Source organism: Drosophila takahashii, chromosome 3L (genome assembly GCF_030179915.1).
Source record: "Drosophila takahashii strain IR98-3 E-12201 chromosome 3L, DtakHiC1v2, whole genome shotgun sequence".
NCBI classification, from domain to species: Eukaryota; Metazoa; Arthropoda; class Insecta; order Diptera; family Drosophilidae; genus Drosophila; species Drosophila takahashii.
Window position 1 is genome coordinate 3,455,180 of NC_091680.1, and position 27,760 is coordinate 3,482,939.

Consider the following 27,760-nt stretch of genomic DNA (forward strand, 5'->3'; position numbering starts at 1 on the left):
ATGAACAAACACAAACACGACAACAAGCGCAGGCGAAGAGGTAAACAAATGGCCAGATAGTGAACTCACACCCATGTCCACACAATTAGGTGGAGAGCAAATTGAGACAAAGGTCGGATCTGTACTATATCTATCTGGGATCTGGAATCCGGGGTCTTGTAAATATGGGGTCTGCGGGACAAAAGTCAGAGCCCTGAAAACACGAGACAATGGCGACGATAGAAATACTTATCTAATCTAATCGAAATGCACAATGCATGTGACCATGAATTAAGATAGACGTGTGGATGAGATAAAGATTACGTTGAGATAAATATAGCCGGTGATCTAGTTCGTAGATATATTATTGAAAAGAGTATAAGTACCACATGGCGGATGAGTGAAACCGTAAAGCTTCACTTAAAATATTACGTATCCGCCGCATGGCTCCTTTAATTCCCCAGAGAAAAACTACGTTGCATTCGGTGCGTATTACAGGTAATAAATATTTAAAGAGCTCGCAGATTTATTCGGCTGTCGTGCAGATATTGATTTAATGACAGTTCCTCTCCATCCATCCATTTATCCATCTATCCAACGCTCATTATAAATGAATGCCGCAGAGAAATGGACAGCGAGAAGGAAGGAAGGACGTGAAAGGACATCGACATGGACACGAGCAGAAAAGCTGCTCAAGTGCACAAATCCATGCAGCTTTTAGGGTGATGAAGGAAAGGGGGGAATATTGGTATTGGCTTGGCAGGCTACACTATTTATAACAACCCCATGAGGTCCGCATCCTTGTCCTTGGCTTTTTGGCTTCGGAATTTAATCATATACAGTTCATGGCAAGATCTCCCATTGCGGGCTTTCAAGGGTATATTGCAAATGATGTATGGCCCATAAAATAACCATATTTTTTGCGCAGAGGATGATCGATTTTAATTATGTTAATAAATATATAATATCCAGTATATCCTATCAATAAGTATATCATAATAAACATAAATTTCTTTTATTTTGCATTTTAGCATTTACTAAATTGTCTTTGTTTTCTAAACTAAACGATTTTTAGAAAAGTTGTAAGGGGGAAAAAATATATTTTTGAAGTTTGATTGTTAGGATTTTAATATCAACTTAAAATCCTATTCCCTTAAAAATTCCATTCCCCACCCAATAGAAAACCATAATATCTATTACAGTTTCCGCGTAATTAGCATTATAATAGCAAACCCCCAGAGAATCCATTCAGCCGCACCCTAACAGCTCACCTCGTTTTTTTGCAGCATAACTGTCACCATTATCATTAGCATAAATACGGATTAAGACACCCCATTAAAAACTATAATCAGCGCTAAATGCCCCCGATCATAACGATAACGATCATAATTTGCGCCTTGCAAATGACAAAAAACTAGTTTACCCCCAGCAGTGATGTGTCTCTCTAATTTTTGCATAAATGTTAATTGCACTCGGCAAAATGTTAAATTGCACTCGTTAGCTTCAAACACGTGATCAAATCCAGGTGAGGTATAGAGGAGGATGAGGACCCACGACCAGGTGAGCAGCAGGTAGCCAACGAACGAACGACGCCATGTGTTATAATTGCGTCAACATTCAGTCTCTTGAGCGTGAACAAGAAAACAATGTCAACAATGAAATGATGGCCCCATTGTAAATGGCAATGGTGTAAAGGGGGGAAGGGGAAATGCGGAGTGAAGTGGCGGGCACAAAAGATTGGTAGCAATTAGTGAAGCCACCTACCTACGCGTCTGGATCTCGGGCAGAGTACGAGTACCATATACCATACCATACCATATAATACATAATAGGAGTCCCCCACTGGGAGGTCTTGGAGTTGCCCACAAATTCCCATGAATAAAAACTTGGCGCCAGGAAAATGATTTCTTAATACGATATGGATATAGGAATTGGAATCGGAACAGCAGTAATGATGATGAAGCTGGGAACAAAGTCTAGAAGTGCTGTGAACAAAGATATCGGGGTTAACAAGGGACTAAGCCTATGTAACTACAATCTTGTAAGATGCTAGATTAGAAAATAAAAGTAAGATGTTCCTTACTTTTTCTTTAATTTAAATATATAGGAGTAATTTTTAATTATTTTTTATATTTAACAACATAGTATTGAATATAAAATTATTTTTAATTACATACGTACCAATACATAATTTATTATTTTTTCTTTATAAATTGGCTAATGTTGTAATAAAGTAATTCTACTTTTAGCAAGAAATAATAATCTAGTTACCAGGAATATAAATATCATCATGTTATGAATGACAAATTCAGAGCTATTGTAATAAAAGTTTTGTTAACCAAAAGACAACTTCCTTTGACATGTATTTTGTGATGACAATCATGATATAATATATTAGTTCATTCATGTTCCTCAACATTTTCCATGTGAACATTTCAATTATACGTCTTTAATTTAAAGCCCAACCTTGGACACCACTCCATAAAGAGTCGCATTGGTTCCTAGTATTATTCTCTGGCTTTTGTATATTTAACAAGTTGTATTTCTTTTCATTCCGATTCCAAGCGCAACCTTCGTCGGTCGTGACAACTGTCTGGCTCACAGACTTATGGACTTACAGACCTGCAGACTTGTAGACCAACAGACCATTTTCCGCGTAGGCCTGGTTAGTAACAAAACTAACGAAGGAGCAACCAGTAAAATAAAAAAAATAAAACAGAAACACAGCGCCAACCACATTCACTTATTAAACGAGAACACAACAATTCAAGATGTTTTGATACGGTTACCTTACGATGAATACGAAACGAGTTGTTGGTTGTTGGGTTGTTAGTTGTTCTCGATGTTATGTGTCTGTGGTTCGTTGGTCTTGTTAGACAAATTATGCCAATTAAACGGTGGGAAAACAAGTTGGCAAAGTCTGCACGCGCTGCCGGCCCCCTAAAAGAGTGGGTTTCTCTCGATCCCCAAGTCTCCCACTCTGAAATTCCGAATCCGAACTGGATTGCACTGGGCCTACGTTCGTTTTGGTTGACGGGGAAACACAGAAACGGGTCTTCAAAGGATGCGCCCTGGGTAAATTGAATAACCACAGCAGCTGTGGAAGCAACGCACTCAAAAGATCCCAGACTAGAACCAATTGAGATACGTCCTCATACGTCCTCATCGCATCAAAGTGTTTAGAGCCTCACACGTCGATCGGGATCCATTTGCATAATCGAACCGATTGACTTTTATAAGCCTGACAAATGACTGCCAGTGAGTCAGTGGCCTGGAAAGGAACGGAACGGTTCGGTTTGGCTTGGTTTCGAATTGGAATGAGTGTCGCCGGTTTGGCGGGCAACTATTTTTAAACTCCCAGGATGCTGGCAAATTTGCATACATTCCCCCGCCAGGTGGCAACCAACTTTATGTGACTTTATATCGCACTGAGGGAAAATTTGCCTATGGAACTTAAATAAGGAAGTTTTTTTAGATATATATATAAAAATATTCGGAATCACCAAATATATTTTTCTAAGAGTTTTTCATATAAAATTTGATCCATCCATAACAAAATAAATCAGATGGACGGAATCGATATTGCGATGTTTCGGATTCGATAAATCTGTAAATCTTGTACAGATTGTAAACTGTTCGATTGATAGGTTTTTAAGGACCATTGGGCACAAGGATCTTTACATTATAATCTTAAATAAAACTTTTCTGTTTCCCTCGCGGGCTGTCCAAATAAACTAAACCACAACCTGGCGCCATCGTCCTCGTATTTTCCCCAAACGAGTCTCATGTGCGCATAATTAAGGAGCCCAGGGATCTAGAAACTTGGCTAAGGATTCGCCACGTGTTTCTGTGTGAGTGTGAGCCAGTTTTTATGGCCTAACTGGGCGATGCTAGCTTCTAAAAAACATTTGTGGCTGCTTGGGGACAGTTCATGCCCCGGCTTATATGAACAAATGTTCCCCTTGCTAAACATATGACTTGGCAGAGGGGATTATGCTTCATCAGCTTTTAGTTGGGCTATGCATAAATTTTAGTTTTGGGAACCAAATACAAAAAAAATCTATTAAAGTGATATATGTAATCCTGAAATATGCCTGTATTTATGGTTTATTATTTTCTACTCAAGGTATAATTATATTATATTTACTGGTCAACATTTAAAAAATGTAATATGAAAGCCACTAAATATTTTATTTAAAATTTATGGGCATTCCACAGTTGACTTAAACTCAAAATAATTTGCAAAACAAATTTATTTAAAGACAAATGTAATCCATAAATATTTTAGTACTGGATTATATTTTCTTTATATGTTTGTATCGTACGCTTTTTATTTTTGAACACAACTTTTTAATGGCAACCCCTATAAACTAAATATTTGCAATTTAAAAGTGTAATTGAAATTTATGGGCATTCCGCAGTTGATGTAATCTCGCAATAAACCCGCTCAGCACTGCGATTTATTGCCCTATGATAGCCAAACTGGACTCACCTTTCTCTTGGCCAATTCAGGTGTTGTTCGGTGTCCTTACTCCTTCCGTTCCTCTCCTTCTGTTGGCTTCCTCCTCGGCTTTTCCTTTGTTGTTTGATTAAACCTGCTCAACACCTAAAGCCTGGCTCCGCTCCAAACATTTGTCATTGTGGCGGGATGTTTGTAGAGTGTGTGTTTTTTTTTCGCTTTATTCGATTTTTTCAGCTTTTCTCGTATTCAAGTTGAGCCAGGTGAGGCTGCTCCTTCCTCTCCACTGCCACTTCCACTTCCTCCCACTCGATGGCACTGAAGCGTGTCTAGTTGTATATTTTTTTCTCGTTCGTGGACGTCGTCGTGGTTGTCAGCCAATCAACCCACCGCTGGCCTCATCGGTGTCAGCATTTTTTCTGTTTTCTGTGTTTGTTTGCCTTTTGCGCAAGATGAAAATGCAAATTTCTGCAAAAAACAATTCAAGAAACAAACGCAAACAAAAGTTAGGAGAGCGAAAATGCATTTAACAGAAATGGAAACTTAAATGCTACATACAAAAAAATATTTTAGTGGTTTTGAGAGATTTGGTTAAAAGAAATTCCATTTGGAGTAATTTTCAAGATTTTTAAGAAAAAATGTGGGGTATAAAAAATGAATTTTAGCAGATTACTCTGCCCTTTATCTGCCGCCACACTTTCAGTATGTTTTATGCAATTAAATGCATTTAAATCTTAAATCTTTTAATTTAATTTATTCTTAAAAATTCTATTAAGTTTGTATTATTTCATTTTTCCCGGTGTACTTGCTAGTTCAATGAACCAAAAAAAAAAAACAGCCAAAAGCTGGCCAACGAAACCAAATAGAATTGCCACATTTTTAAGGTGGCCCTCCGAGGCATACGAAATTAGTTGGGACTCTCTTCCGAAGGGGTTTGTGCCTTTGGGGTTTCTCGCCGGAAAATTGAAGGTGAAATGTTGCAAACGGAAGCAATTAGTTTCATTTGAAGCTTCAGGGGAAAACAGAAGAGTTCAAGACAAGCCCAATCGACTGTAACCAAAAACAAAAAACATAAAACCGGGGAGAAAGTTCGGCCAATTGATAAACAGAGAGCGTCGTTTTCAGTAGCTAAAATTCGTCAGTCATCAGTCAACAATAACAATGTTATTAGCTTTTTGGGGGGTAATCAAAGTGTCTCCTTAACTCATCCCCCCTCCAAACTCTATTTTCGAGTCTTTGTGCCTTCTGTGACGCCTACAAACACTCACACTGAAAATCATTCAGCGCATTGTAATTGTCTAATTTATTGTTGTTCAACAATTTCACTCGTTTAGAGTGCGTGAGAAAATCGTGGTGGGTGTAATCAAATGGTTAAACAAAATTAAGAAATTTAACTGAAATGGGATCCGCATTAAGTGAGTTACTTGAGGCAGGTCGTGAAGTTGTAGGAGATACCAAGCCTAAATTGGGTAATTGATAGTGCGAGAGTGTGGGATAGAGAGTGAAAGTCATGGGTAGTAGAGAGATTATGGTTAGTAAATAAGATATTTAAATTATTTCCAAGAAAACTTAGTATGTGAAAATTAAAGTTCCCCAAAATACTATATTAAAAGTGGTTCATAAATGCAAAATAAATATTAAAGTCAATTAAATAGTTATAAACAACGAAATAAATTTAAGTAATTCATAAATAAATTCAATAAAAGTGGTTCACACAATTCAGTGAAAATAAGCATCAATATAAATAAAATCAAATTTTAATTTTCACACGCAAAATAAAATTAAAAACCGTGGAATGGCATTGTCAACACTTCCTTTAAAATTGATATCATGTGTTTGAAACTACAGTTTAAATATTAATTGCAACTTTTGTTATGCAAAACTATAAAAACCACAAATTATATAAATTCAAAGCCATTTTCACTGACATTTTCTTTTCTCTAGAAACACTAAACAAGGTCATTCTGGCCAAGTTTCCCCCTATTTTCAACCCATTTTCCATCCAATATTCCCCTCTCATAATCACCATGCAATTTCTGAAATTGCCGCTTGACATTTGCGTCCCACATAAACTAGAATGTCGGGCTGAAAGTGCCAATAACTTGGCATTAGAATCGGCTGTCTTGCAAGGCCTTTAATTACAATCAATCAGATTTCTCCTCTCGACCGAAAGCCCATATCATTAGCTGGCCGGGTTTATTGGCATTAAGATTGGATGGAGGATGGTGAATGAAAAAGAGGAAAAGAGATCTTTGCGGTTGCGTCGTCGGCTCATAACGGTTTGATGTCGATTCGAGCCATATGTGATTATCAAGTTTTGGTTTCGAGATGCGTATAAATCATGTCAGCGAGCAGCGAAAACAACTCGTTGGCTTTGATTATAATTATTAGATGTCATAACTTTCAATCAAAACACAAAGAAAAAATGCGTTAAGAGGTTGTTTTTGGAGTGCTCTTTTTGTATCACGGCCGATCGAAATGATTTGATCAAGATTTTTACAAAACTTGGCAAAAACAAAAATAGTTTACAAAAGCTTTAAGGTTTCTCGTGTAAATTACATTCAAGTTGCCTCCAAGTCATGTTTTTAGTTTTATTATGGACCCGTTTAGGTGTTGGCTTCCTCTAACTTCGAACTACTCCCCACATTCTCTTCACTTTTTATGGCCTCATAAGCTGCGATGTCTGAAGAGGAAGAAGTAAACAACTTTTTCATGACCTTTTACGGTGCAGAAAAGCAGAAGCAGCTGCCCCAAACCAAATCTAAAGCTAAAACTAAAACGAAAACTCTGGCTTAAACCGGAGACTCCGCTGAGAAGGAAGGCCATGTAATGCCAGAAATTGGTTTTGCAGACCAGAAAAGTTCTCGCCGCGAATGCGAAGCTGTCTTTCCTTATTGGGAGCCAAGTTTTTAGGTGGGATGTCTGCTGCCGGTCCACCGAACTCCGGATAGACCAATAAAAAGCGGCTAGCAGTGGGAAAATGTTAGAAACGTTCTTTTTTTCGATGAGATTAAATGGTAAAAGAAGTGAGAAGAAGGTGGGTGGCTTTTTGATGTTTGTTGAAAGGTCGTTTGGAAAAATACATTTGGATTTTAAGTATAGTTAAGGTGGCGAAAGATAAGAGCCTTTAAAATTCATGTAGGAAGTCCAAAATAAATTAAAAGAAATATAAATAATAATATTCTAGAATAACATTGCCTTTCAGACGGTTTTCTAACTTTGAATAAAATTTTACAGAATTTTACAAAGTTAATTATATACTCACTTGGTTAGCTTAAATCTATAGCTCTTATAGTAAGTACAAATTTGGAGTTGTATCTTAACTTCATTGAGGTCTGCGTTGATACTTAAAATGTTAAATACAGTTTTATTTATATAAATATTTCACCTACTAATTTTAATCTTTCATCCATTATCACTTAGACAGTGATTATCCCCATGGTAAAATTCCTACTCAAACTTATCTCTTAAGTGCTTCTCAATTTCCAATTCTACCAAGACATTCTTCATATTTTCCGGCTCATAATCAAGCGAATTATCAGATTGCATGCCCCATCATCGCAGCTCGACGACGTCGGGTAATCGGCAAAAGTATTTCTAATTCACAGTTAAGCGCGCAATAAGCCGCTTTTAACGTAGTTTTTCTTACCATTTTTTATGGCAGTGCGAAAAAATGATAATAACAATAAGCAAGCAAGGCATGCGAAATAAATTGAGCAAAAATGTTGCAAAATTAACCGCGCAGTGGAGCATGTAAGTGTTACATTAAATGGGAGGTGGGGCGGCTGTTGATTTTAATTGCCAAAACCCCCTTGCAGATTTTTCCTCCCCGTCATGGGATAATAATTATGGCCAAGTAGAGATAATCGCAATAAGCCAAGAGTTGCAATTACAATTGGAATTGGTACGAAAGCCATTAAAGTAATTGAAAATCCCGTAAGAAATGATACTGAAAAGGTAACTTGAACCATTTTTTCAGGGCGTTACCCAAAAACATAAAGTAGATGAACATGCAAAGTGGCGGTGATAAACTAAGGCCTCTAACCACTTTCACACAAGTCCTGTGTCTCTGTATTTACCCCCTCCACCCAGTTTTTCCCTAGTTTTTTCTCCTCTTAGACAAGCTCATAATTTATTGTCGCTGAGGAAAATTGCTTTTCCAAGGTCTGTGAGGCAAAGTGAGTTGCAGCCAAAGAAGAGTGCAGCCAAAGTAAGTGTACATGTTGCATGTCAATTTTAATTGCATATTCGAGGCTGTCAAATTGAATTTGACTTGAGCACGTGGCTTCACAGATAAGATATACTATAAAATATATACAAAGTATGGGTACCTTTATTTTTATTGAACGACATTTATTGATTGGGGGCCCAAAATCACGCGCTCTTATCAGCAGATAACCCGATTATACCGAAAATATATTCAATTCAATATCAAGTTCAACCAACTTCGGACAAATCCGCAAAGCAGAAAAAAAAAACGGAGCTCTGTAAACAAGTTTCCATTGGGGAGTTAATGAAATGTTGCAGTCTGCACAATATTGACCATAATAATAAATCCTCACTCGATGCAATGTGCATCATTCACTCCACTCCTTTCCCCCCTCCCCCCTTTTCCCCTCCAAGTGATGGATTGTGGCAATGAACTTGACATTAATAGGGTTTCCTCTAACTGCCGCCTTGCGTGACCGACCCCGCCCCCTTTTCACCATTTACCATATGCCAGATGCCATATCCATAGCCCATAGGCCATATACCATCTACCATATTCCGTATATGTAGACTGACCCACCTGACGGATGAGAAAAGAGAAGTGAAGAGCAGCACACACATTTTCTCATGCCTCCCATGTTGGGACAAGTCAATCTCCACCAGAGTGCGAGTGCGAATCGTGGCAAGTGCATAAAGAATTTTTAATTGCACAGGAGAGATGAACAAAAAGGCACTGGGAAAAAATAGAATTTAAAAAGCTTATAGAAACCTCGAAAAAATAAAACAAACTATTCGAAATTTCCTTGTGGATCTTAGATCCAAATTTTAAGGTCATAAAAATACAAATATTGTTGGTGCCCTTCAGAAAATTTAAAAAAAGTATTTAAACTTTGTATTAAAATATTTTAAGTTAAAATTTTTCAGTAATATTTATTTTGAGATTTCAGGATACATTAGATTAGACTTGGGCCTTGTTACAGAATTAATATTTAAATTTTTTTTTCACTCTAAACAGTTTTTAGTTTTTTAATTCACTCTTGGGATTTTTCATAAATTGACAATTATTTCCAACTTTTTTAATACTTTACCAATGAAATTTTTATTTTTATCTGTGTAATAAAAGTTTTAAGATAGAGAGAGCACAGGCCTACCCATAAAGACTCAAAAGGCAATGTCCGTAGAAGGCAGGGCTTTCTTTAGAAAAAAAATAAAAAACCAAGCCACAGGCCAACGGAACTCGTGCTTCTAAGCCTTCACTTGACAACGGTCAATATCCGACATAGCAAATGAAGTAAATGAAATAAAATGTCAACTGCAAATTGAATCAACTAGGGGATAGAACGACCCAACAAAAAATGACAACCCAAAGGCGCAAAAGGGATTACAACCGCAAGTCCCAAAAAAAAGAGGTGTCCAAAAAGCTTGATGTAAATTAAAAGCTTTACAACAAGTGAGTGTGAAAAGGGAACAACCATTTAAAAAGTGATTATAAAATTTAAAGGTCAAAAAGAAAGTTCTAAAAATTAATAACTAAAAACTCCCATAAAATAAAAACAAATACTCAATTAAAAATGATTTTAGGGTATAAACTTTATGCCGCAATTTTAAAACTCGTAAAAAAGAGACCATGGCCATGACCAAAGGTCTTGACTTTGGGATCTCCCCAGTAGTACGTACACCTGACCTGTTCCTCCCATTTTTCCCCTCTTTTCACCAACATCCCTGACGTTTTTGATAAATGACAACAAATGCGTGGCAGACATCTGGTCGCCGACCAACCCGCTCTTAACCCCTTTCACCCGTCGACAGATGAAAGCGAATGGCTGAAAACGAAAATAAATAAATGAGAAATAAAATAAACCGTGGAAAGACGAAACTAAGATCATTCCGAGGGCCCCAGTCGCAGTCTCAACTCCCCCCTGTATTTTTTGCAAGTGAGAGCGTGACAATGTCAACAGAGTTGGGGAAAAAAGAAACAAAGTACAAATACAAAATACATAATGAATAAACACACAAAAACGAGTTAAAGCGTGGCCGAATGGAATTTAACGCTGTTGGCCCTAAGAAAGCAAAAGTTGAACAAAAAAAGTAAAAGGTAAAAACAATAATTATTTCAACCTTAATTTCGTATCTTTGTCATGTTAAATGTGACAAAGATCATTTGCAGTTTCCTATAAATCGTCTTCGTGTAATTGTAATGCACATGAGCTGAGTTAGCGAAAAATAGTTGAGGGTTTCTATCTTGTGGAGGTGGGGAGATATCGGAAGGTGTTCTTCATCAATGCGGAAAGTATAATTTGGCTAATGGAGGTTTCAACTACGCTTTATCATAGGTGATGTAGGTGTTTATATATGTAGTATGAAACTGATATGGGAAAATGGAAAATGTAAACGTGTTTATTGTTTAGATTAGTGAGCTCAATGAAAAAATATACACATGATTGTAAATATTATGATACCACATGGGAATATTCGGTTTCACTTGGAGCTTTTAACTTTTCTTTCGTATTAATGACAAAAAGATACAGAACGGTTGCAGAAAAAATCGATACTGTAACAAAAAAAAACAAAACCAAAAGCATTTTAGTTGAAAAAAATATTTATATTTATAATTCGATTATTTTCGATATATCAAAATTACGATATTTTCGATACTATTTTTTTTAACATCCCTACTATTTATGGAGAGGGCTTCGAGCTCTTTCTTCATTGTAAGCCCCATTTTGTAAACCCCCCTAAGAAAACTCTCTTACGTTTCATTAGATATGGTTACTTTGAACTATAAATAAACTTTAAAGTCCATACAAGTGTTTGAAGCTTTAAAATAAAAAGACATTCCTCGTCACAATTGAGTTAGAAACACTTTTGATTTCTATCCCGACAATTACTTACACTTAACAGCCTTACGACACACCTATCATTTTAACTTTTAAATAAAGAGCTTTTCTGAAAGCCACAAATGGCATTACCTTTCCACTCCACCCATCCAGTAAAGTAACCCAAATTTCCTTTTGGCTAGCAAATATTTACACAAATCTCCTTTCGTAATCGTTTTCGTCTGCAAGTTCAAACATCTCCATTTCACACCCAACACCAGAGAAAACTGAAAACCATTTAAGCACCCCATTCAAAGTTCAGCATTTTGCGACTTTGAACTTTTAAGGTTTTTCGCTTGCACACCAGGGGAGAATATTTCATAATATTTAAGGCTGGGAAAATAGAAAGGAAAATGTTCCTTTTATTTGCATTGCATTTTGCATTTTTCATCTTTTTTTTTGCGCACCATATTTGTTTTCCATTCTCCCCACTAAACGAAACATATAGAAAGCAAATCCAACAAATCCGCTTAGAGTGCAGGAAAAAAGGGGGAAAAAAGTGTAGCAATTGCCAAGTTGGCTAGGGTAAACTACTCCATCAACCCCCCACAATTTCCACACACATTTTCCCCCTCATGTCTGCCTGCCTGCGCTGTTTTTCCACTCGAGTCAAGTGCAGTCAAACATTTGAGACGCAAAATGGGAAAATTCTGCATTTTCCAAGCCCCCGCAAAGTGGGTAATTTACGTATTTCGCCGCAGCTGCGATTTCATTCGCCCGACTTGCGCAATCCTCGTGACAGTCACGATGTCTACAACTGAACTTGGATTGGAATCGTATTTGAAATCGTCGCTTATCAGCTGATTCACACCAATTATAAACCAATTTTCGCATAATACTAGCATTATCTCTAGAAAGACGACGACGACTTTTTCCTATCAAGTTCTAATTCATCTGCCATCCATTGATTAGTTTCACATGAACTTTGTATCATTATCATCACTGCTTTTTTTTTATTTTGCACTGCGTAGCATTTTCTATTGTTTTCTCGCTTGAAAGGGGTTTTTGTCTTTTGGCAAATTTTAACTGCTCTTTCGGATTTGATTTATGCATATTTATCCAAGTGAGAGATTCGCCTTTGTTTGTTTGCTTTTAGTTGGATCCTGCGCCGTAACGCAAACATTAAAATTAACATTGGTCTCTGATTGAATGTCTGGCCATCACTCTATATAATATACATAATTCTACGCATCTGTTCACAAAGGTTGCTTTAGAATGTGGAGCACTCGTTTAACTGCTGAGTGGACATACATTTTTAATGGCAACTGCAGTGGGGCGCAAAAAAGTTCAAGGAACTTTAAAACGAATTGTTCTTGATTTAAATCAATTTTTGGGGGACCCGAAGTGGAGGGAAATTTAATTAAATTAAATGATGCTATGTGGCAGAGTAAAGTAAACTTTTAGAATATTAAAAAAGCTTTATTCATGAGGACAAAAAATTAATTTGTAATTTAATAAATTCAGTTTTTATATATTAACGATATAATTATCTTTAAGATATTAAAGAAGCCTCATTTCAGATTAAAAATTTATTATTCTAAAAATTATATTATTAATCTTATCGATTGATAAATACCCTTAAAAAATCCAATTAAATTATACCCAGTTTATCCTATTATCCTACACTCAGAAAAAAAAATTTCCTTAATTTAAGTCCATTGACCTTGATTTAAGGAATAATGGCTTTAAAATGGCTAAATAAGGCTATACATGGACTTAAAAATTTTTATCCCATATACATTTTAAGTCTACATGGACTAAAAATGGACCTAAGTCCATGTAACAGTCCATATGGCCTTCAGAGAGCTGCAACGAGTCAATCATTTTCGGGTACACCCGATCATTTACTCGTATCCGTTTTGATTAATCACTTCGGGTGAGCGAAATAAAATGAGCGGTGAGCGAATGCGATCGTGCCATGAATGATCGTTTGTGATCGTTCAAGTGTGTGATCTGATCGTGTGTGAACGTTCGGCTTGAAGATTTTACCCGTTTGTGATCGAATATTTTGTGCAATCGATTGGTGTGATCGTGCTTCGCGCCTATCGGTGCAGTTCGTGTTATTGCTTTATATTTTGCAAAACATATTGTTATATTTACACAAAAGGACAACAAGCAATGGATATTGAAAGCGTTTCACAACTAATATCAAATGGAACCTACACGTTGTCAGGCCAACGGAAAGGAAAAAGTTCCATATGGAATTTCTTGGCGGAAATTCTCAAGCCAGACGACACCAAACTTGGAGGCTTTGTATTCTGCCGCAACTGTTCTAAAGTGTTAAAGTACAACGCAGGGCAGACATCGAATTTAAACAGACACAGTTGCTGCAAATCAGCGAAGCAGACACCAGATCTCAAAACTGTGTCTGCTAAGGACAAAGAAGATGCCATTGAAAAATGCACCTTATGGATCACTGAAGACTGCCGACCCTTTTCAGCTGTGCGTGGATCTGGCTTTCTAAAGCTAGTGCAATTTTTTATCAAGATCGGTGCAAATTATGGAGAACATGTTGACGTTAAGGATCTGATTCCGGATCCAACCACTGTTTCCCGCCACGTCAAAAAGTGCGCTCAAGAGAAGAAAAATAAAATCAAGGAAGAAATATCGAGCATTGTGAGCAGCGGTGGAGCTTCGGCAACAATCGACATGTGGACCGACAACTATGTGAAGCGTAATTTTCTCGGCGTAACATTTCATTACCAAAAGGATTTTAAGTTCTATGATATCGTTTTGGGTATGAAGTCTATGGATTTCGAAAAATCTACAGGGGAAAATGTTCTTAGGAAACTTCAAAATCTATTTATGGAATTTAATGTACCAAATATTGATAACATCAAATTTATTACTGATAGGGGCTCCAATATGGTAAAAGCTTTAGAAAATTGTACTCGTCTTAACTGCAGTAGCCATTTATTTTCAAACGTGTTGGACAAATCCTTTTTTGCCACCAAAGAACTTTCAGCTATTTTAGACTCCTGTAAGAAAGTAGTAAAATATTTTAAGAAAGCTAACTTACAGCATCTTTTGCCCACTTCATTAAAAAGCCAATGTCCGACCAGGTGGAACTCGCATTATAGAATGCTCAAATCAATAATTGATAATTGGGGCGAAATGAGCAACATCTTAAAAAACAATAATCACAGCCATCTGTTGTTGCATATGGACATAAACACTGCTACAGCGCTTGTAGAAATGTGCGAGAGTTTTGAAATAGTTTTCAAAAAACTACAAACTTGTAGCTCTCCCTCTTTGTGCTACGTGCTCCCATCTATTTTAAAAATTAAAACCATTTGCTCCCCAAATTGTGAAGATATTTCCTCAATTTCAATTTTAAAAGAAAATATCCTTGAAAAGGTTGACGAAATTTGGGTCACAAATATAAATATGTGGCATAAAGCTGCATACTTTTTATTTCCACCAGCATTAAATATGCAGCCAGATGACTTGTCAGAAATTAAAATGTTCTGCGTTTCTCGTATAATTGAACATTCTTACACTTCATTATTTTTAGAAAGTGGACCCTCAAGTCAATCCACGCCTTCCTTTGCTTCGACATCTAATTTTTCTTTTGATGAAAGTGAAATATCAAATAATTTGAATTTAAGTTCTCAAGCTTCATCACTTAATAAATCAGACGATAGTTTCTTTTTTTCGAACTTGTTTACATCTTTCACAAAAACCAAAGACACTCCAGAGGACGAATTGGAAAAATATTGTAAGGAAGTGGTTGAAATGGATGAACATTTTAATTTAATGGAATGGTGGCAAAATAAGCAAAAAAAATACCCCTTATTGTCAAGGCTAGCAATTCAAATTCTTTCTATACCTGCAAGCAGTGCAGCAGCTGAACGATCATTTTCTTTGGCCGGTAATATAATTACGGAAAAACGGAACAAACTGGAGCCGGGATCAGTTGACAGCTTGTTATTTCTTAATTCCTATTTTAAAAATTTTAGTTCCTTTAAATGAAATGTTATTTAGTTGATAAAGACAAAACCATGAATTAATTTTATGTACTTAATATGCTTATTTTATAAAAAAAAAACTGTGCCTTAGTCTGTAAGCATACATGAAGTCAATACGTTTAATTTAATCTTACATAACTATTTCTTATAAAACATGCCATAGTTTGTAAGCATACATGAAGTCAATATCGTTTAATTTAATCTTACATAAATATTTCTCATTAAACATATACCACATTGAAACGCACTCTCCTCTAATTTTATTTCGTCGTCACAAGAAATCATATTAATCCGTTCGCAATCTATTCACTCGAGGTCGCAATCATCGGGAACGATTGAGCGCTTCGGAACGATCATTTTGTTCACCTACACCCGAAGCTCAAAATCACATCATTGATCGTTACGAAGCGACTCGGGTAGTTGATCGGATCGTACTTCGGCTTTCGGGTTTGTTCGTGATTATTCTTTGCCGAGTGAGTTTACCGGATTAAACGAAAATGATCGCGCGATGATCGATCGTACTCGATCATACTCGTTGCAGCTCTCTGATGGCCTTAAGTCCAAAATTAGTCCATGTAGACTTAAAATGTATATGGGATGAAAACTTTTAAGTCCATGAATAGCCTTATTTAGCCATTTTTAGTCCATCGTTCCTTAATTTAAGGAACGTGGACTTAAATCAAGGTAATTTTTTTTTCTGGGTGTATTATTAATATCATTTTCGTTATCCAAATTGCATTCGACTGACAATCCCAAATGTTCCAATTTGCATTCAGCCCGCAGCAGTGACTCAAAATAAGCTTCGATCCGCAGAATCCCTTCTCAGCCTTTCCATCTTTTGATTCCTGATTTCTGATTTCTGTCACATCTCCCAGGTTTTGCAGGGTGTCGTCTGCTTGGGGCAAATTATTGATTTATGGCCACGCGTCGCCTGTCGCTGTCAAGATAAAGTGCCATGCTGATGTAGAAGTTGAAGTTGCAACTGAAACGTGCAGTTGCACAGGGAAAAACTAGATTGTTTGAGTGTCTTTGCTGTCCCAGATCTGTCATTAAACATTATTCCAAAAAATCAAAAGAAATTTGGTGGGAAATTGGTCCAATTAAGTATTAGGTCAGCATCGATAAGGAAAAGTCCTTCAAAAATTATTAAACTTTCAGATCATATATATTTTGGGTTATTAATAGCAAAAACATTTTTTAAAATACCAAAAATAAATGAAAACGTTTCAAATTGTGCCGTAAAGTGATTTGCAAAATCTTTGGGATACTTTAAAAAAACCTTTATAAAGTTTAAAAACTGGGTTTTGGCTATTATCTCAAGATCATAAGAAGAAAAATCCTTTAAAATTTCTCCCTGTGTAGGGATGGATGGATTGCAGTTGGAGACTGCCGACTGAGACTGCAGTCTGTGGGCAGCAGGCGTGACAACTACAAATGCCAAAGGACGGTAAAGAGACAAAGCCAAGAAAGAAAGGCAGAATCAAAGTTGACTCAACCTTAAGTAGACACTTCACACTTGGCAGGGTCGCTGTCCCTCTGTCCGTCCCTCCTCATCCATATAATCCCGCCTCCTTTCGCAGTTCCCAGGGTTCTTGGTTGCCCTTGCACCGGTACTACTGTACTTTTGCACAGGCTGCTGTGCAATGGAAGGAAGCCAAAGGAACAACCCTTAGAAATGCAAGCTGGCGAAAAAGCTTAAACACCAAAGGATGCAGGCACTGAGAAAAAAATATTATTTAAAGAAAGAAGGATTATATAAGGAAATATAAAATTATTTTTTGTAAAAGATTTTTTTACTAAAAATAAAAAATGTTTCCTTTGAATACGGATTTTTAAATAAAGTCTTAAAATGCTATAAAATTTTCAATGGTTTATTACGGGACATATCCTAACTTTTATAACCATTTTATCACCGTGTACGAAACAGTATAGAAAGGAGGAGAACGAGGAGGTATACACACCGGTAACTGCAAGGAAATTGAATGAAAAAGGCAGACACAAAACCAAAACAAAGCGAAAAGTGCTCTCCCAAAGGTTTTTCAGTTTTTCAGCGAGAATGGTAGGAAAAGTGAACCGGCGGTTTGGAAAACTTTTGTCATTATGCAGGCAATGCTTTCTCTAAATTTCCCGACCATCCCGCACTTCCGGTCGTTCATCAAACAATTTCCCCTGCCAGCCCAGCCTCGCTTATCTGGTAAATTGTCAAAAACTTTTTTGCCATCACTTTTTTTTTTGCTTTGCTCTACATATAAATAACTCACCAGAGCAAAGGAACAAAATTCAATAAAACAAAGAACACCTCCCCTGAAAAACCCCCCCTTAATATGCAAGCCCAAAATAGGCAAAATGAAGCCAATAAATGTTTGAGCAGAAAAGCTACTGAAAATTGACAGGGGAAATGTTTATTTTTAACACGGTTCATTTACCAAATTGGGCCTAATTTTTGTGGTCAGGATGTGGAAAATGGGGTCAACTGGAAATAGGGTTTGGCCAAAAATAGAATGGGGAAGTGTCCTAAATTAGCTGGCAATTAATTAGGCAAACGGACGGACGGCAGGCAAATCCATAAAGTTATAAACAGCATTATCTCGTTTTTACTTTGCGTGTTATTTTAATTTTTTATTTTTTTTGGAATGGATGTGGGGTGTTGGGAGGGCTGAGAATAAACCTTGAAGGTGGCGATGGATGGTGCAATTTACATTGTTAACTAAGCTGAGAGGCGGAGAGACAGTCGACCAGTCATGCAACTTTGGAATTCTCGGCTGCTTTATCTCAGCTCTTTTTCCTCTTAGCCCATTCAATTCAATCTCGCTGCAGTTGCAATTGCAGCCACAGAAGGTTGCTAAATTGCATAATTCAGAAAACACCACCGCATACTACATAACTACATAGGGTTAAAGCCTTCGACAACGTGTCAGAGTATGAAAGTTACAGTAATGTTTTTGTAATTGGCTTAAAAAGTTGCTAATTAAGTAAATTGCTTACACGGTTTAATTTATGTTAATACTAAAATGGATTAATTTATTTTTTGTATTTATTTCTTTAATTTTATGTGAGATTTTATTCAGATGTTAAGCATTTTTTAAGATTAATCCTTATAATTCCCAACTAGTTATAGCGGTGTATTTGGTGATTTATTTTGTGGTACTATTCGGATTTTACCCATTTTTCAAGACTTAACGTGTTCTCCACTAGTTGTAGCTGTGGATTTAGCTTATTTATTCTAAAATATTTGTTAATTTTTTATTTTGTTTTATTTTTTATTCCTTTCTAATCCTAACGTATGTCTTGTAGTATTCCGCCGTTAAAAAGAGGGTTGTTAAAAGGACTAAAACTTTGATAGACAGACATTCTCAATGGGATGTCCATACCAAATGTATGTTAATAATGCCCAAACGACATTGCCTGCAGGCTCATTATGTATACATATATGTATATATCGATCGGGGGGTTAAGGAGGCGTCATCTGAAGGGGGAGTGCCTCAAGTGGGCCAGTATAACCCACCCATTTTCGGTGTGTGTTGTATGTTATGTTATGAGATTCGAAAGCTTCGCCCCGCCGGCATGTTTTTCCCCCTCTCTCCAGGTTTTGTGTTTCGGTTTTGTTTCGCCGTGGGTTACAAAAAACATTTCAAGTTGTTCCACAGGGTTTTTATATATTTTTTTTTCAGTTTGCTGTCCGGACAAGTGGACAAAGTGGTCCGCAAGTGGTTGCATGGCCATTAGAGAGGTGTGGGTTGAACTCTGGACGGGAATGGGCTTTTTTGGGGGCTCATTGGGCTGGTGGACCACTGCAGCTGTGGCCAACTATCAATTACTTAAATGCTGTCTGGCGTAATCATGGAAATCTTTTTCCAAAAAGGATATAATGGAATTACTAACGTTCTTAAAATATTTAAAAAATCTTAAAGTTAAAAATAAATGTATTTAAAGTCTCTAAGTCAAAATAAATATTTTTGTTTTTCATAAAGTTTTATGATTTAATGCCCATAAATATATATTGGTTTTAGAACTGAGGAAACCTGTAAGATAAATCTCAGTTTATTACTGTCTGTAAAATACGTAATAGAAACACAAATTTAAACACATTTTGCAAGTCAAGTTCAAGATTTTCTTACACAATAGTAGTCACCTTTTTCTCCGCCAAATTGGACCGACAAATTTAACTGCAATCTGCGGTTCACTGAACCCCAAAAAGATCACATAAAAACCAAACCACAAATGGCCGCATTAGGCTTAGCTAATATCGCTTTTCTTCAGACAATAAAAACCAAATGGCCCCAAGCCATGAACAGCGAATCATTGATCAACTGAAAAACCCAAGACCGAAACTCGCATTTGGATGCCTTATAAGGTGGAAAGGAAAAAAAAAATGGATGAATAAATAAAGGCGACATTTTGCGGCAACTGTTCATATCTCTACAGATATATATTGTCTATGGGGTTTCCATTGAAAAGTCGAACGAAAATGCCAGAGATCCAAGATCATATGGGCCGCAAAAAATGGTAGCCAAAAAGAAACGTGTGCTAAACTTGCGCCAAATCAAGTGACGCAAGAGATAAAGTCAGGGGGGTATATATAGTTTTTGGGGGCTTAAAGGGGGAATTCCTAAACTTGATTTCGCCAGCTGCGCGTGGGCCACCGAAAAAAGAAATAAAAACAAGAGAGAACGCTATAGTCGGGTTGGTGTCCCGACTATCTAATACCCGTCACTCAGCTAAAGACAGTTCGAACGCTGCACTCGGGTTGGTGTCCCGACTAATAATCGTAACTTAGCTAAAGGGAGTGCGAGGGAGATAGATATATAAATTTTGATTGCGTATAACTTTTTAATGAATGGTCCGATTTGAAAAATGTCTTCTACATTTCGATAGGTATAAATATACACAACAAAATTGCATTTATACTTCTCGGAAATCTTTAAAGATGTGGGCGCAGGACCCATTTTAAAATCGTTAGTGGGCGATTGTGGGCGTTAGAGGGGGCGTGGCGCTCGGCTAAAATAAACTTGCGCTGCGTAGGAAGCCAAAGAATATGTGTGGGAAATCTCAACCTTCTAGCTTTTGTAGTTTCTGAGATCTCAGCGTTCATACAGACAGACAGACGGACAGACGGACAGACGGACAGACGGACATGGCTAGATCGACTCGGCTAGTGCTCCTGATCAAGAATATATATACTTTATGGGGTCGGAAACGCTTCCTTCTAGCTGTTACATACTTTTGCACGAATCTAATATACCCTTTTACTCTACGAGTAACGGGTATAACAAACGACGAAATAACACTCGAAGAGCTTGGAAAGATCGCTGATCTCGATTTCATTTGAAATAGTTGAGTATTTTTTGCTAGTCTCGGCATTGCAAAAGTTTTACATAAATGCAAAAAGTGTAAAACAATACTTAACCGATTAACATAGAATTCCGATTTACAAGAAAATATACTCTGTTTTCTTTGATTAAGAATAATCTATGATATGTCTGCATTTGATTAACTTAATTTGTGAAGATTTTCGATGTAGATTTCTTTGGAAATATAATAATGAAGACAAGTTTCAGAAGTTAAATAAATAGCATAATTGTGAAGCAATCAATCTAAACCATTTAAATTTGGTCATCTGACGATTAGATTGATATATGAAAAAAGTGAAAATTGGAAACAATAAATCCAAGCAAGCAATTAGCATAAAATTTAGATTCGTTTGAAAATTATAGCTTTTAAATGTTTAATTTGTCAAATAGATTCATAAAAGGTTGGTTGCATTTTTTAAAATACTCTATTTGTGCTGAAAAAGTTATCCATAAATGCCAAAAATGTGAAACTATAAATTCAAGGCATAGAGCTAACTTTTGGTCATTCAAGGCGATTAGCATAATACCCAGATTTGCATGAAAATTAACGCATTTAAATGTTCAATCTGTCATGTGCTATACGACTTTGGCTGTTTCTTTAATTAAGAATAATTTGTTGAATAACTTTTTGTGCCTGCATTTGACTAATTAAGTTTATGCAAATTGCGCGAGCGTAGGCGAAAGTTTTATGACCGCGGAAAAGAGATAAAAACTGGACTTATTTTATGAGTTTTTAAGTCGCCGACAAATTGACGATGGATATTGTGTGTGGAAATCAAAATTGAAACATTTAAGCGAGCCAACTAAAAATAAACATCCGCAGAAGTCATAAAACAAAGGCGGGCCCTTCTTATTCTCCCTTGAAACTCCCCCATATTGTTACTTCAGAGGCTCCCTTTTCCTGATGCACAGGAAACAATTTCGATATGGGGGTTTGTTATCTTGAAATGCACTCTATATTGGAAAAGTATTGCTCAATTAATATGATACCTATGATATCATAGGATCTTAAAAAATTAAATTTATATTTCCTTTTATAGGAGGAGATTTAAAAACTTTTTAAGAACAAGATTTTCAAAAAAAAATTGTAGGTTTTAAATATTTGGTTCCCAAAATATTGGGGTCCCTAAATTTTTTTTGCGTGTGTGTGGGGAATGACATGGAGCGCAACTGTTTCTGCGAGACAAAGAAGGAGAAGAACAAGAAGAAGACGGATGAAGAGGGATGGGGAGATAAAGGAGCAAAACAGAGGGAAGTCGTTGAAATTAAATACGGTTTGTAACCAGAAATTCCGCAACTAAAAATAAACAAATGAGAAAAAGAAGAAGAAGCGCGGAGCACGCGACGCACAAAAGAGGGTGAAATTCAACCCACAAAGAGCTGCAAAAATTAACAACAATACATATAATATTCTTGGCCTCGCCAGCGATTTTTTATTGAGGAAATAGTGCAGATAGAATTGTGATTTCTGCATATTTGCATAAATTGCGGCCACTTGGAAAAAAGCGAAGAAAAGCGATAAATAATGCAAAAACAACGATAGCGAATTTATCAGAAGAAACCCACACACAAACACAAAAGCACAGAACCTAAGACAACAAAAGAAAAACAAAATTTGCTTTGCAAAACAATATTTTGTTTTTGTTTTGGTTTTTTCCCCAATCTCCTCTCTCTCTCTCTCGCTCTCCTTCCCTCCCGATCGCAGTTGCATTTTGCGATCAACGGTTCTTTGGTTGGGGCCTATTGCCTGCTCGCTCGCACTCGTGCGCCAAAAAGGCTCTGCAAAACCAGTTATTAAAAGCCATAAAAAGGAGAACCAAACCATTTAACTGTTTAAGGTGTCCCATGTTGGAACTTTTTTTGTCGCCAGGTGTTTAAAACTCCGCCAGCTGTTGGCAAAAAAAAACGAACAGTATTTTTGCATTTCTGCAATTTGCAATTGTTTTTCTTTCGGGGTTATTTGTCCTGCTTCTGCGCAGAGGGTGCGAGCAGGACGGCAGTATCAGGACTCGGAACTCACTTACACACCCTTAAAAATGCCGCTACTCCAAATGCAATTTCTTTTTTACCGTTGTTTTTGCACTGAAATCGGAATCTTAAATTAGGGGGGATTTTTGTTCAAAATATTTGTTTATGGCTTGACTTTACATCTAAAGTCCACCCACACCCCCTTTATATTTTCATAATTCGTTCAACTCCGGAGCAGCTTCGTTTTGCTCTCTATATACAGCTTCTTTACGTTTTTTTTTTATTAAATTTCTTTGCGCAAAAGGAGTGGCGTTGTCCAGGATTTTTTTCACACATACACAAGGACCTTTCATATACGCGTATAGTCGGCGTCCTTTTTTTGTACTTTTTTCCGGCACTTTTGCTTATTGCAAAATAATCTTTTTGGCACTTTTTCCAGGGATTTACCTTTAACGGGCTTGTTGTTTAGCCTTTTCGGTATACACAAATCCTTTTTCCAAATATTCGCGACCCGGTTCACTCGAATTAATTCAATTTCGCACGACGCGACTTGTTAAATTATCAAAATTATTCAATTATCGCACAAATTTAATGCTCGCGGCGATTTGCACTTATTGTTGATATTTCACTCGGCAGCGGTAAAACTCGCGACGAACGTCCGACTCGCTTGAATTTTTTTTGTTATTAATTTCAATCCCAGCAGTATGACCTTTCCGAATGCGCGAATTTTGGCATAACGTATTGTCGCGAAAACGTGGGATTATTTTTATGGTCACACCAAAAGTGACGCAGGGTTAGCCGAGACACGATCCATCTCGCTGCGTCATTTTTGGTGCGCGCCTCCGCTTACCCGAGACACGAACCGCTCCGCTGCGTCACTTGTGGTGTGTCTCTGCTTAGCCGAGACACGAACCATTTCGCTGCGTCACTTTTAGTGTGGCCATATTCTCATGGTTTGCGCCTCCGCTAACCCTGCGTACATTTCAGTATGACCATGCTAATTTATCGGGATTTATCGATTATTTTTGAAAGTGGGCGCCAAAAATGGCAGTCCGTCGCCCCGAAAGATAGGCAACACAAATTTGCACTGCCATTCCAGTTGGAGTTTATTTTCCAATTGAGCTCATTTTTATACCCTTGTAGAGGGTATTATAATTTCAGTCAGATGTTTGCAACGCAGTGAAGGAGACGTTTCCGACAACATAAAGTATATATATTCTTGATCAGCACCAATAGCCGAGTCTATCTAGCCATATCCGTCTGTCCGTCTGTCCGTCTGTCCGTCTGTCCGTTTCTATGCGAACTAGTCTCTCAGTTTTAAAGCTATCGCGATGAAACTTTCCCGAAAGTCTTCTTTCTATTGCAGGTAGTACATATGTCGGAGCGAGCCGGATCGGATATCTTAAGGCTCCCATAGGAAAATTCAAACAAATATAAGAAAATTCATTGGAATTCCTGGAACTGCACCGAGTAAGCATTACTTTATCTACAAGGGTATATAAGCTTCGGCTGGCCGAAGGTAGCTTCCTTTCTTGTTTTTAAGTTTATTTTTGTAAAACGTTAAATATCAATTAAATGAAAAACACAAATTTAACCACTTCCTAAAAACAATAAAATCGATTGGTAAACATAGATAAAAAGGTTATTTGCATTACCCAACCATTATTGAAACTCGCCTCGACTTATTTTTTTGTATTTTTTTTTTTAATTTTGAGATTATATATATATAATAATTAGATTTACATTCATTTCTGTATCATTTTACTTGTTTTATTTTAGAAATAAAGTAAGCATTTATTACTAATTCTTTTAATTTTTTTTGTTTTGCTTTAGATGTGCATTTTAGTGAACTTTTCTTTTCCATTTTGCTTCGATGAACAATATTAAATACGGGGGCGTACAATCATTTTATAACACAAAAACAAACAATATTTTAAATATACTTCTTAATGAGTCGTTTTCCTTTCGTTTATCGTGTGGAGGGTGTATGGTGTTTGGAAGAGTGGGAGTGGGACGAAATCACGCAAACAACACAAAATAAGGCAGTGTGCCAGTTGGGGAAAGGTTCAATATGCACTCGATATAGAGATATTGCAACGTGACCACTTTTGATATTGAAGCTAGTAAAAAACACAAAGAAAATGCACACAGTACAACAAGCGGAGATGGTTCGTTAATGGTTATCAATTTTAACATGCTACGATTTATAGAATTTTGATTTAACTTCCCTCCTCGATTCGTTTATCCGTATTTGTTTTTTTTTTGTTATCATCATCGATCGTCATTCTTCTCTTGGCTCTGTATAAAAGTTCAGTAAAAAATGCAGCTTAACTAGGTTCTCGTTTTGTAATTCCCTCCAATTTCGTTATTAAGGTAGCTCTCCTCGCAAACGTGGTTTTTCATTTATTTCCATTAGATATCCTCAATTGTTGCAAGCTTGCTTGGGTTTGTTTGTGTTGCTTTCGGCTTTATTTTACATTAATCAATTATTTATAAGTGATAAGAAATGTGTATGGTCATTTCTGGTGTTTAATCAAAAAATTTACAAAGTTGTTGAAACTTTTTGAATGGTGGTTCCATTTCTATCTTTTTCTTCAGTGCAAAAATAACCCCGTCTAGATACTAATTGAATCATCTTTCCCGAATTCTGCTGGAACAGGGAACTGGTTATTGGAAAATATATAAGAGAGCACTGCGAACCTACCTCTCCATGAGCAGTTTTAGGGTGCTGCGCTTAAGTACAAGCAGCATAAAAACGATAATTCCAAAACTTTTATTAATATAGGCGACAAAAAACCAGACCTGGTGAATAATGCTGACGTTTTGCAAAAAATAAAAGAGATCCCAGATCCAATACACGCTCATGAGAGCAGACAACCGCAAAAACATTAGATACCTAAGAAGAAAATTTTAAATGTATATTAGACTGCTTTCCAAATTCTGAATAGGATAAGTTCTTACGTCTCAGTGTCAAAACTAAAGCATTGTATAGTCCTCTCTTCATCTCGTTTAAACTTTCTCAGTTCGCTCTTAACTGTCCAAATGTGAATGACCGTAAGAATAAACATAATCACATTAAAAAGGTTTAGAATCAGTGCTGGTCCCTTTAAAAATATCCAATAAGAGGGCCCACGAGCTGTAGACGAAAGGAAATATATATTTAAGGCTTGGATGAATGTTTCTTCAATTCAAACCTTCCAGCCTGCATGCAGAGTATCCAACTAAGGGCAACCAGTTCCATTTATGGAGATCCTCCTCCCAAATTAGATTCACTAAATAAATTACTCCTGTTGGGAAAGCAGCCATACTCCAAATGAAGGCACTGTATTTAAGAAACGATGAATGCTGACTTCTATTCGTCAATAACTCCCACAAATAAAAGCTTATGACAGAGCCCCAAAAAATGATGGCTATCTCGAAGAAAAAAGTAATGTAACCTGACGAAAAACCGCGAATGTTATTAGTATGTCCTATCATTGAGATCCAATTTGAATTCAATATTAACAGCTTACCTGCTAATAGGCAAATGCGGTTTAGTAAATTAAATGTATCCAGAATGTAAACAATTTCCCCAATGAGCAAGCAAAATATTTTAGAAATAAGACACTTGCCGAGGACATTCCGAAGCTTTCTAACGTAAAGATACACACACAATGTGAGGATGTAGAATATTACGGATATCGCAGTTACTGCAAGTACAGAAACAGAGAAATTAAGGTAACAGCGGTAGTCATAAATTAATACATTTCATTACGCTCGAAGTCCGCTGGCAGCAAATATTCAATGTAAGTGTATTTAACAACCCAAATGGAATTGGGAGAATCCGAATTAATCTGGGGATACAGACAGTAAAGGTCTTTTGGCAAGATTTGCTGAACGTTGTATAAAAATAGGAACCCGTCCTAAAGGGATTGCATTAGAAATGTAGATACTCCTTTTAGGCAGAATGACAAACCTTCAACATTACGTAATCATACTTATTAAAGCTGTTCATCTCAACGCAATGTCCGAAATGGTCCCTTAACCTGAAATACGTAGCAATCCACACAAGGTTCTGGATATTGTGGGACTTTATGTCCCCTAACGTTAAGTTTAGTATATTCAGGGTAATCTCTTTATTAAAGCCATCGTTACATGTTCCGTTTGGTAACATATTTTTTCGCAGGCAGCAGATTCGGACACACGGCATCACTTTACAGACACAGGCTCTGAGGTGGGCTTTTACAGGTTCTGTGGATCCAAATCTTAACTCCTTATAATTGTACTCCGCAATAAGGTTAGAAGGAATTGCGACGTCCTGATATATATAAGTGTCGTTGACTCTTTTCAAATCCGAAATAGCAACGGTATCGAAGTAGTCACAGTTTGGAATATCGGCTGTTGACTTCCTGACACTTGTAAAAATTACTATAATAACGAAAAACTTCAAATGGAGATACATTTTTTATGTAGAAACTTTCAACTCGGAGAGGTAAACTCGACTGACTCCGAAAATACAAGGCTTGGAGCATTTAAAGGGTTGCCCCCAAAATTATTTGCTTTGACAATCAAAAGCACAGAATCTCAGCCATCGAAGTCGCCAAAAATCAATCTCGATATTAGCAAGGGAATAAATATAATCATTCAATTTTCTCTTGGGGCAACGTTCTGAGAATCCGCACATACCAATAATATTGAATAATTCCCTATGCACCCATTTTTCCCCAGACCTAATTCTTACTTATTCCACCTACATTTATGAAAAAAATATATTTTATCAAAGGCAACAGTGCGTATGAGAGATAAGTGACGTTAGAAATGACCACACAAATGTGGAACGTTAATCTTTAAATATCAAATAAATAAAAAACACAAATTTAACCACTTCCTACACACAAAAAAAAATCAATTGGTACATCTAGATAAACATTTTTTTTGCACTACCAAACCATTATTAAAACTCAGCTCGAC

The 27,760-nt window shown here is 36.7% G+C and overlaps 1 protein-coding gene across 13 annotated transcripts in view; it reads right to left on the reverse strand.

Moving 5' to 3' along the window:
• Positions 1 to 23,481, reverse strand: part of Spn (protein phosphatase 1 regulatory subunit spinophilin) — a 61,208-nt gene extending 37,727 nt beyond the window's left edge. For 11 of the 13 annotated variants that reach the window (XM_017156155.3, XM_070215814.1, XM_017156161.3 and 8 more), the window contains exons 1-2: positions 23,258 to 23,481; positions 4,472 to 4,906 (exon numbers count right to left, since the gene is read on the reverse strand). The gene's annotated coding sequence lies outside the window, so the exon portion shown is untranslated. Of the gene's footprint in view, positions 1 to 4,471; positions 4,907 to 22,866; positions 23,165 to 23,257 lie in introns of those variants that run through there. The other 2 variants (XM_070215811.1, XM_070215812.1) reach the window with 2 other exon arrangements.
• Positions 23,482 to 27,760: the final 4,279 nt, after the last annotated feature.